Source organism: Heterodontus francisci, chromosome 3, assembly GCF_036365525.1.
Source record: "Heterodontus francisci isolate sHetFra1 chromosome 3, sHetFra1.hap1, whole genome shotgun sequence".
In the NCBI taxonomy this organism is placed as follows: Eukaryota; Metazoa; Chordata; class Chondrichthyes; order Heterodontiformes; family Heterodontidae; genus Heterodontus; species Heterodontus francisci.
This window is the reverse complement of record NC_090373.1, coordinates 122,233,190-122,245,751: the sequence shown is the minus strand read 5'-3', so window position 1 is coordinate 122,245,751 and position 12,562 is coordinate 122,233,190.

Here is a 12,562-nt window from a genome sequence, read left to right as displayed (position 1 = left end):
GATGATACAAAAATCTCTGCCAGGGCCCCAGCAATCTCCTCCCTTGCTTCCCATAGCATCCTAGGATACACCTGGTACGGCCCTGGGGATTTATCCACCTTAATGCGCTTCAAAACCTCCAACACCTCCTCCTTTGTAATGTTGATATGCTCCAGGATATCGCTGTTCCCTCCCTTGAACACATTAGCTTCCATGACCTTCTACACGGTAAATACGGATGAGAAATATTCATTTAAGACCTCGTCCATTTCCTGTGGCTCCACACATAGATTGCCACACTGATCCTTAAGGGGACATACTCTCTCCCTCGCTACCCTTTCACTCTTAATATAGAATCTTTTTGGATGCTCCTTTATCTTATCTGCCAGGGAAATCTCATGGCCCCTTTTTGCGCTCCTAATTTCCTTCTTAATTGTAGTCCTACATCCCCTATACTCCTCGAGGGACTCACTCGATCTCAGCTGTCTATACCTGACATATGCCTCCTTCTTTGTCCTGACCAGACCCTCAATATCCCTCGTCAACCAAGGTTCCCTAAACTTGCCAGCCTTGCCCTTCCATCTCACAGGAACATTCCGGCCCCGAACTCTTAATAGCTCACTTTTAAAAGCCTTCCATTTGCCAGACGTCCCTTTTAAGAATTTTTTTTGTGACTGTTTCCTTTTTTTGTTTGTTTTGTTTTTCACATTTTGTTTGTGGCAGAACATGTTGGGAATGTTTATCTGGAAACAAAAACGGCCAAGCATTGTCCAAAAAAATCACTGAGAGCCAAGTGCAATTGAAGCATTTTTCAATGTTCCACAGAACAGGAAAGTGGTACAAGAGCAGACAGGAAAAAGAGGATTTTGCAACGCCCCCATTTACTCAAGGTCAGGGAGCAACAAGAAAACGAATGCGTGCTACAGAGCTCAATACTGGTTAGCAAGACAATTTTGTCGTTGCTTTCAAAACACCCCTTTTGCAGTATTTTGTGGTTAAACAGGCACAAGATGAAGGAAGACATTGCAGAGATCAGCAGGCGCTGGAACCAAACTGCCCACACTCACTATTATGCCACCAAATGTTTCTACTTCGCAATGGCTGAAGTCATCTGCCGCTGCAGGGTCTGCAGGTCAGGACAGAACCAGTTTCACATCTACTATAAGGAAACCTGCCAGCCAACCTGCAACATAGAGATGATCTGCTCCTGGCAGTAAAAAGTCACCATTGCTTTCAACATTTCTGCCTTTTCCCTCTTTCAGGCTAGCTTTGGGATAATCTATAGTATCAGCCAAATTTGTGGTGGCATATAAATAAAACTGACTGACATGCTATACTGGCACTTTTAGCTCCCTTTTTAAAGAAGAGCAGTGCCACAGCTATTCGATATTGCCACATTGCTGTGTTTCCCAAAGTACAGGGGCTATATTGATAGTAGTCATTGTGACTAGCAGATTCCTTCTGTTCAGCACCTCTTGTATACTCCTTACTTATGCACTGCAACCCACACAGTGATATTGTGATAGTCACTCCAGCTCACTAACTGCACCCACCGGGATATATATAGCTGTGCTGGTACCTTCAAGTATTACTGAGAAGGATGCAGGGTGCAGTCAGGTGCAGGTTTTTTGGACCGTACTGGGAACTGTAGCTGGTTCGTGGGGAGGCCTGTTGAAAGCAAAGATGTTTAAATGCTACCCCTTCCAATATTACTTGCAAAGTACTGTGCTTTTTCTCTCATATTTTAGCAACACTCCCAAGGTCACATTTGGTGCCCTGCTTGTCTTGATCTTTTCCCCACAATGAAGTGTCTTACTAGACCATACCAGAGGATATTATGAGTCAACCATCAGTCGAAAGTCATATGTAGGCCAGCCAGAATATGTGTTTTTTTTCCCCCTTCTCTGAAGAATATTAGTGAAGCAGTTGGCTTTTTACAGCTATCTGATAGGTTTCACAGTACGTTTCTGGCACTAACCCTTATTAAAATCAATTTCAAAACTTGTCATGATGAGATTTGAACTCACAACCACTATGCTACTGAACCTGATTCCTACAGCATGGTGCTCTGCTTGTGTATGCCTGGATGACAGTGAGGGGAGGACAAAGAACATGATAAAGGCAGTTAGTCCTCAAGCTGGGGAAAACTCAAGCTCCGCTCTGTCCCATTTCCTCCAGGCTCCAGCTCCAGAAAGTTACTGCTGTTGAAGAGAAAATAATTTCAGGACCCTAACCTAGTTTTGGTTTTCCCCCACCTGTGACATGCCACTTTGTTCTGAAAGTTGCAATGTAGTTTTAAGATGTTGGAAATGTCAAGGACATGTAAAGTGACACCCAGGTGGTCATGTTGCAGCCCATCATGTGTGTGAGCATATGAACGTGTCATACAACTGACTTTTTGTTAGAAACATTTGTTGAGTGAAACTCTTTTCAGTTAACAGTGTGCCAAAAGGTTTATTGATCAGTTGCAGCCAGAATTGTTGTCCTGCTTTTATATGAGCATGATTGGAATCATGCATCCAGTGCTTTGTAAGGGGCTGCACTAAGACCCATGGAAACAATTAGTGATAAACACACTTTCCCATCTATTTGGTATAAGATAATGTGAAGTAGCCTTATCTTGGGATTCATTTCTTCAAGTCCACAAACATATTTCTTATTAGTGGTTCAGCTCCTTTAGATGAGGCAGGCAGCATTGACCCTGAGTCAAGCCATGCCAAGCACTCTGTACAATTGCCCATGGAGAGGGTGCCCCAAGGTGCCAAACACGGCAAGCCTCCTTTCCTATACTTCTTGCAATCATAGTTCTATTGCCATATTATAAATCTTTGTATTAAAAAAGAAATAAACACAATTTTCTTCCCATGGTTTTGCCTGAAAGAGTTGACTTGCTCTTTACAAGGATGTCTGTGGAACACTTTAAATGACAGCAACTGCACTGAATATTTCACCTTCAAATCTGTGACTGCAACTTGTGAATGACAGGTTGGAAGCTTGCAGAAGACATATCATTAAGTTGCATCCTGAAAGACTTAGCAAAGTCAGACGTGAACTACTCGGACAGGAACATAGCCTGCACTGCAAAATTTACCCATGATTGGCAACTATTGTAAGAAAATAGACCCAACTGTATGCAACAAAAAAATCAAATTAACAAAAACAATTGACTTTTTGGGTGGTAGGTTGACCATAATCTCTAAATATAATAAGTAATTTTACAGATTTGTGCTCCTGACCGTAGAAATTCACCCATTGGGAGCAAAATTTGTAAAATTGCCCCACAATGTTTATGGGGTGCTATGTCATGGAATGTACTAATTTGTATTTCAGCCCATGTGCTGAAGGAGGTTAAATCCAGATCAAATGGTGACTTTGGGGGGAAAAATTGGATAAACCCCGAAAACAGGCGCAGGGATCGTGAAGAGCAATTAATCCACACCAATTCATTGCAATGCAGGCAGCGTACAAACATTGTGCTGCCTGTTCAATTACATATCATGCAGCCAGTACTAAGCTAAGCACACGATTGAGCAGCTGCACACTTGAGTAGGTGATGCAAAATCCTGCATGTGTTAAACTTGCCTGAGCAACTTAAAGCAAGACTGTCCATCTTCAAGGGGAGCTGCATTTTGGCTTAAGCAGCTGCTGGATTTCATTGCAGAAGTGACTTTGACCTGGGAAAGGCACAAGAAAGGCACAAAATGGCAGAGAGTAGACTTCAAGGTTCTGGAAGCCTTGGTGCAGCAGGTAGACCGGAGGAAAGAGGTCTTCAATTCACTGGAGACCAGGAGTTTACCACAAATGCCATAAATATAGCCATGATGACCTGGATGCTGTGCAGAAAGATGTTCAATGACCTCACACGAGTGGTAAATGTTAGTGAATGCATCTTGAAATGCCTCACTGCTCAATGCACCACATCCCCATCACTCACCTACCAACAATCTTCATCAATCACCACATATACCTCACATTCACAGCTCCACCTTGTTGTCACATACTTAGCAATGCTACAAGCCTTACACCCACATCTCACACCTTGCACACACTATCAGTTATTCAACAATCATAGGCATGTCACCCAAGCACAATGTACCACACTCACAGACACACTTCCTTCTCTCTTGCAGTACAAGTTGGTGCATAACCACAGGCAACAGATGCTAACTGGTGGAGAGCAGGTATGGCTGTATGTCCTCACCCTGAAGGAGGAGACAGTGCTTGCCAATGTTGGAGCGGCCATGACTGAGGCTGTGGCCAGCAGCGGAGCTGAAAGGATTGAAGATGACAATAAGTTCCTACCTAATCTCCTTTTTCACATCCCATTCCCCCCTCATCCCCACAGTTGCTTTGATTTCCAAGCTGCTGATGGTGTAAGCATGCATTTCTTACTTTCCCTCACTTCCCCCACCACAACCTTACCCCTGTGTATTTGTCCTTTCAGATCCCGAAGAACTTCCACCTGTCTCTGCAGTAGAAACGTAGAAACACAGAAAGATTTATGGTGCAGAAGGAGGCCATTCTACGCCAGCTGAAAGAGAGATATCCAGTCTAATCACACCTTCCAACTCTTGGTCCATAGCCCTGTAGGTAACAGGGCTCAATGACATATCCAAGCGTTTTGAGGGTTTCTGATACTATCACCCTTTCAGGCAGTGAGCTCAAACCCCACCATCCCTGTGATGCAGGAGTGTGAAGTGCAAGAGGAAGAAGAGACTGATGATGATGAAGTACCATCACTTGATCTCGCACTTGCAGTCACCAGCTCTGATACTGGCACTTCGGGTAATTTAGAGGCTAGCATAGAGGTGGGATCTGTATGTGGAGAGTCAGCTGGGCACAAGTGGGCTGCAGCCAGGTCAGGGGAAAGGCCAACTCCCCGGAGCGGAGTGCTACAGAGCACTCCGATGAGGTCTTCAATAGGGTGGTGTACAGAAAATGGCTGATAGGAATGCAGAATGAAATGCTTAGTGCATTGGCATGTCTGCCAGAAAGACTGCCGTCACTGTCATGGAGCATGGAAGAGCCTGGAATAAAAACCGAAAATGCTGGAAATGCTCAACAGGTCAGGTAGCATCTGTGGAGAGAGAAACAGAGTTAACGTTTCAGGTCTGTGACTTTTCATCAGAACTGGGAAAAGTTAGAAATGCAATAGGTTTTGAGAGGTGGTGGAGGCAGGAACCCTCACAACATTTAAGAAGTGTTTAGATGACCACTTGAAATGCCATAGCATACAGGGCTACGGGCCAAGTGCAGGAATATGGGATTAGAATAGTTGGATGCTGTATGGCCGGCACAGACACAATGGGCCGAAGGGCCTGTTTCTGTGCTGTATAACTATGACTAAGTGAAAGGGAGGAGGGTGGGAAAAAGAACACAAGGGAAGGTCTGTGATAGGGTGGAGGGCAGGAGAGATTAAATGACAAAAGCGTTGGTGGTGCAAGGCACAAGGGAGTGGTAATGGGTCAAGTAAAGAAACAAAAGTTGTGTCTAGTGGAAGTGTGAATGGCAGAATGATGATCAGCTGCTGTCCGAAAACTGAAACATGCAAAGTAAAAAGAAACAAAAAGGGGGCAGAGGTTACAGTTTGAAATTGTTGAACTCAATGTTGGGTCCGTAAGGCTGTAAAGTGCCTAATCGAAAGATGAGATGCTGTTCCTCGAGCTTACAGTGAACTTTATTGGAACACTGCAGGAGGCTGAGGACAGAGAGGTCAATATGACAGCAAGGTGGAGAATTAAAATCACAGACAACCAGAAGCACGGGGTTACACTTGCAGACTGAAAGAGGGTGGAAGAGTCTGACACCAACTTGGTACAGGGCTTTGCGAAGAGCTTGGGGCTGATCCTTTCCAATGTTAAAGTGGTGGCCAACTCCATGAGAACACTTGCGGATCAGATGCAAAATCTGATGACCGATGGCTCAGCTTCCATTGCAGCACAGGCAGAATCAACCCATCATCTGGGTGCATTGGAAGCTCAGATCAAAGTCATGTAATCTCAGCTTGTTGCCGTGTAAATGTAGCTTGGTGCCATGTAAGCTCAGACTGCTTCCATCATGGCTGTGGTTTCAGAGCAGTGCAGCAATCTTTCCTCCAGCAGATTAATAGGATTGCTGAGATGCTGTCCAGGGGAGTGATAGTGGCTCCATGGAGCACAAATCTGCTGTCCACCCTCAGGATGACAACACTCTTCATCTTACACTGCCATTCTGTCAGTGCCTTTACTGTTGCCTGGCAGTCAGCCAGGCCAAGCTTCTACCGCCCATGCTGAGGTGGTGCAGGCTGAAGCCGGGCCTTCTAGGCCCAGAGCTGCTCGAGGACATCCTCTCAGGCGATCTGCAGTCACCCCCACTGAAACTCAGCAGTCTTTCATCAGCTATGCTGCAGGCACTGGGGTAGCACTGCGTATGAGCACTAGGACAGACAAAGGCACATGGAAATAGGTACTAAGGGAACGTACAAGGGTGAGTTGTTTTCTTTTATATGGAATATTGGATGGTTTGATTGATAAAGTTGGTTTGAAATGGTTGTGTTGTGGTTGGCTTTTATTTCAGCATTGTGGCCAAGAGGACGCTGTGTTGGTCAGTAACAGAGAGAAAATAAGGTGTGGAACTGTTGGTGAATGTGGAATTCAGGTTGTGTTCACTGGCACACAGTTGGATAAGTCAATCATAGATAGCTAGGCTGAAAAGGGGAAGTTTTGGTTGCCTCCTCCCTTCCTCCTCTTTCTCTTCCTCCTTCTCCTCAGCTGCTCGCTGCATACCTGGTAGCGGCAGTGCCCAAATGACAGTGAGATTGTGTAGGATGCAGTAGACCATGACAAAACATGACACACGTTCCAGAGAATACTGCAGGACTCCTCCACAGTGGTCCAGGCAGTGGATGTGTTGTTTAAGCATGCTAGTGGTCTGCTTGATGACATTTTGTGTGGCAGCATGGATCTCATCATATGCATGCTGCCCACATGGGCATGGGTTGTGCACCGGAATCACAAGACAGGTGGTCAGTGGATAACCCTCGTCGTCCAGTAGTCACCCTCTGGCTTGCCTTGGTGGCTCAAATAATGATGGTACAGCAGACTGACACAGATCAAAGGCATCACTATTGTTGCCAGGGTAACAGACATTCAATAATATGATGCGTTGACCATGGTCACACATGAACTGCACATTTTCTTTGCACTTGTGGTACATCACTTCATTTAAATCTGGCGCATACAAAACGACAAGTGTGCAGACAATGGCACCCTACACCATGGGGAAGCCCACTCTCCTAGCAAAGCCATGTGCATGTTCTGTCTGTTTCTCTCTGGTCAGACGGAATGCAATGTACTCTCCTCTCCTGGCAAATAGAGCATCAATCACCTTCCTTAAATAGCAGTTGACACCATCTTGGTAGAAGCTAGAGATGTTGCCTGCTCCAGGCTGATCGGATCCTAATGCGAAGAAGTTCATCACCACAGACACTTTCACAGCCGCTGGCATTGCTGTCCTTGCCCTCCTCTGAGGTTGAAGGTCTACCTGCAAGAGCTGGAGATTTCAGTGAGAACCCCCTTTGTAAAATCGAGAATTTACACACTGTTCCTCACTGAGGTTGAGGTAAGAGAATTGCTTCCGTAAGACTTGGGTGGATACGACTTCCAGTTGAAAGCCCTTCTCTCCTTCCTCCTCCTCCCTCTGCAAGCAGCTTGTCATCCTCTGTGTTTCCTCTTCTCATTCTCCCTAACATGGTGCAGTCCAAGGGAGATGGTAACTACAGCACCCATGCCTCGGAGCAAATGGTCTGAGTAGAATAATTGAAGCAAAGACTTCACCACATGCAACACCACTCCCTGCAGACTCCATCAACTTTAAATAAGAGTGTAAACTCAGCAAGAGCCAATAGAAATCAATCAGCAACTATCCTGAAAGTAGTTGATGATCCCTTTAAATAGCACTGGCGGGGGGTTGGGGGATCCTTCCTGCTGCTGAATACATGTTAAGAAGCGCCAAGGAAGGACAGAAGACCACAACCTAGCTCACTTTCCAGAAACTCTCTAAAGACCCTGAGAAGTCCGCTGGGTCAATTCATCTTGTTTTCGGTCTTTGAAGAAAGCCTGCTAAATTACCTCTCAATGCTGCCTGAAAAGAAATGTTCTAAAACATCTCAGTGACCTGTCTATGGATTCTTAGAAGTTAGACTGTATGCCAGTTTTGGAATAACATATCTGCTGTTTTCTTCAAAAAATGGGCAAGTTTTATTTTGCCTTTAACAAAACTGAATTTATAAAAATCCCTTTTATTTTTTCGGTTAACCGGTGTATATGTGTGTGCGAGTGTGAAGGGACTAGTGTGAAAACAGAACTTTAAAATTTTGATCTGTGTTTATGTTTTACTGCATTACTAGTTAAGACTTGTTTTATAATAAACTGATAATTTTGTTGTTCATTAAAGATATCTGGTTGGTGTGTTCTATTCTGGGAAAAATAGAGTATATGATTGACTGTATCAGTAAGTGGGAAAATTTAAAATAATATGTTGTGACCTGTGGAGAAGTGGGATTAGTATAAACAGTGCAATCCTCCCGCCTCAGTCGTAACATATGAATTGGGACTCTCTTTTGCCGGGATAAAACCAACTATGACGAAGTACAATTGTAAGTGGGGTAATAATAATTGAAAAAGAAAAAAGAAAAAGAACCAGGTTTCTTCTGTAATAGAGTAAAGTTTACACCACCGGAATGTCTTTAATAGTTGCTGCGACTTTTCTGGGGAAGGAGGATGTATCCCTGAGTGATTTGAGATACTTAACAAAGGTCAAATTAAAGGATTTGGCAGACCTGTTAGCATTAGATTTACAACCAGGAGCTAAGACAGCAGACATAGTAATAGCACAATATTTGGAATTGGAAGAAGAAGAAAGCAAACCAGAGGGTAGTGCATTTGAATTAGCTAGAATTGGGTTACAGATGAGGCAGCTTGAACTTGACATGGAAAAAGAAAAAGGAATAGAAATGGAAAAACTTATGCTTGACAAGGAAAAATAAAAATAAATAGGATTAAGAAACTTGAGCTTGAGGAAAAATTGACAATAAAAAAAATGAACTCGCATTGCAAATAGAGAGAGAGAGAAGAAAGAGAAATTGAAGTTAAAAAAGTTGAAACTAAGTCAAAAGAGTGGACTTAGTGGAAGTTCTGGTAGGGAAAGTTCTATCTCCAGCTCAGGACCCAATGGAGAGCTGTTTAAATTTGTGCAAGCCCTCGCTAAGTTTGAGGAAAGGTATTTTTCATTTCTTTTGAAAAGATAGCCGATCAGTTGAAGTGGCCAAAGGAAAGCTGGACACGGCTCATGCAAAGCAAGTTGATGGGTAGAGCTTATGAAGTTTATACCATGCTTTATGAGGAGGCTTCTGCAGATTATGAGATGGCAAAAAAGGCTATTCTCACTGCGTATGAATTCATCCCTGAAGCTTACTGGCAGAAATTTTGGAACCTCCTGAGAGTGTCTGTTCAGACTTATATAGAATGTGAGAGAGGAAAGCAAATTAATTTTGATTGTTGGATATGGGCACTAAAGATGGGAGCCACGTATGAGAACCTTAGGGAAATAATTCTCCTAGAAGAATTTTAAAATTAACTCCCTCTGTAAAGAAGAACCCATGTAGAGAACCAGAAGGTTTCAAAGGTCAGAAAGGCAGCGGAAATTGCTGATGATTATGAGCTTGTCTGTAAGCCCAAACCCTTTGTCCATCACCCCTACAAACCCGAAAAAGATAGAAGGTGGGAGAGTGAAAGGAAGTCAAGCAGCCGGGGACAAGAGGGACTGCTGGGAATGCCCCGGATCTCTTCCTCAGGCCAGAAAGGAAGGTGCTGATGGTAGAAGTGAGGTCTGCAAGCCTAAAGGTTACCATTGTCACAAGGTGGGATATCTTGGTGCAAAATGTTGGAAGTTGTGGGGAAAACCCATAGGACTTATTGGAGTTCACAAAGCCAATGCAGTGAAAGGGGCCCTGACCGAAAGTACAGCAGATCAGGCTGTTGCTCTGACTGCAGCTGTAAGCCTAAGTACAAAAACCACTGTGAGTGCAGGTGTTGTGAATAAGATACCTGAGAGTTATAGGGAATTCTTGTCAAAAAGAAAAGTAACTCCTTATCCCTCTAATGAGGCAGGCAAACGTATAGTTATACTTAGGGATACAGGAGACACGCAAACTCTTTTGCTGAGGAAAGGCATAACATTTCCACCAGAGAGTGCACTGAACGCTAAAGTTTCAGTGAATGGTATTGGCGGGAAATACATACCCGTACCTTAGTATCGGGTGCACCTGGAGTGCAACCTAAAGTCTGGAACAGTAACTGTAGGAATTATCCATAGTTTGCCAGTAGACGGAATTGACTTACTCCTGGGGAATGATTTGGCCGAAGCGAAAGAAGTAGCTTCTCCAGTAGTCACGGAAAAACTAAATGAAGTTAAAGAGACAGAACAGTTACAAGAAAAGGTTCCAAGAATTTTTCCTTGTGTAGTAACCCGAGCATTGGTTAAACAAGTTCCATTGCTGGAGGTAAAATTGGCACCACCGTCAGATAGCCGAATATCTGAAAATTTCTTTGGGGATTTGGATACTCGAAAGTAAATATTTAATAAGTCTTTTCTGATCACAGCTCAGCAAGCTGATCCAGAGCTAAATAAAGTAGTCAAGAGAATTTGTGAAGTAAATTATTTGACTGACACCCCAGATCACCGGAAGAAGTATCGGCTGTGTCATATCTATATGTTAAAACAATATTATCGACAGGAGGAGGATAAGCAAGCACAGGTATGTCAGTAGTAGGGACAGTGAAGGATGAAAGGGATAGTGAGGATGAGGCAGAAGGGGGCCTAGACAATTTTCAAATTGAACCTCCTACTATCCAGTTAGCTAATACTGAATTGCTACGGAGATTGGACACTATGCTTTCATATTTAGATAAAAACCAATGAGAAGACCTAACAAGGCTACTCAAAGCATTTAAAAGAGTTTGTAATGATAAGCTGGGATGTACAATCTTAGCCACACATGGTATTATCATGCAGGCCCCCACTGGCCAAGAATAAGGCACATTAATTTTGTCGTGGACATTAAATTTCAAATTGTAGCTGGGAAGAAGAGAAGGCCTGTTACAAGGGCTGCCAGACACTTGGCTGGAAGACATTTACATACCAATAGGGACAAGAGACATTACATCCCTTATCCATTTAACCCACAATGGACTTTGAGCACCAGACATTGAAGGCAAGGAAGCACATTCCAGGCCCTGCTAAGATGATACAATCCACAGAGCCAAGACATGGTCAGACCAGCTAGTCACATGACTAACCTGCTTGGCAACCTGGGTTTTTCTGAATTGTACAAACTCAGAGATTCTGATTTCTCCTGGACTGAAAAGACCTCTTCTGGCTGGCTCGGCACAGCCTCTCCTGTCTGCTCCCATCTCTTTCTCATGGAACTCCAGATCCACTGAAGACACATGAACCCCAAGAGATAAATGTCTCCTACAGCGAACAAGGTTAAAGAAGAATATTGGGCCTCAATGAAAAGCAAGATGTACCTACAATCAAGGACTCTACACTGAGCTCGAAGATCCGTAACAAAAAACCCTCTTCAGGGATTGCCTCAAACATTTCCACTTTATTTCTTCTGCTCTGTTCTGTCTCTATCTGCATGTGTGTATTGCATATGCATGCTAAGCTGGGCACGTCATATATCCATAGGCGTTAACCGAATTAGAGTTTAACTTTAAGTTTAATAAATCCTTTCTCACCTGGTCGTAACAGCGTGGATATCGGGGAATCTGTTCCTATAAATTGCCCATGGGATCCAAGGCAATTTGGCAAATTGGATCCAAAATTGGTTTCGTGGTAGGAGGCAGAGGTTGATGGTCGAAGGTTTTTGTGAGTGGAAGCCTGTGACCAGTGGTGTACCACAGGGATCGGTGCTGGGACCCTTACTGTTTGTAGTGCACATTAATGATTTAAAAACATAAGAAGTAGGAGCAGGAGTCGGCCATTCAGCCCCTCAAGCCTGCCCTGCCATTCACTCAGATCAGGCTGATCTGTCTCAGGCCTCAACTCCTCTTTCGGGCCTGAACCACATAGCCCTCACCTGCCCAAGATTTCAAAAATATATCTACCTCCTCCTTAAATACATTTAGTGACCTAGCCTCCACAACTCTCTGAGGTAGAGAATTCCAGAGATTCACCACCCTCTGAGAGAAGAAATCCCTTCGCATCTCAGTTTTAAATATATGACGCCTTATTCTGTAACTATGTCCCCTAGTTCGAGATTCTCCCACCAGTGGAAGCATCTTCTCAATATCTACCCTGTCAAGCCCCGTTAGAATCTTATATGTTTCAATAAGGTCTCCTCTCATTCTTCTAAACTCCAATGAATAAAGGCCTAACCTGTTTAGCCATTCTTGATAAGACAACCCCTTCATCCCAGGAATCAGCCTAGTGAACCTTTTCTGAACTGCCTTCAATGCCAGCATATCCTTTCTTAAATATGGGGAACAAAACTGTACGTAGTACTCCAGGTGTGGCCAACACCCTGTACAGTTGTAACAAG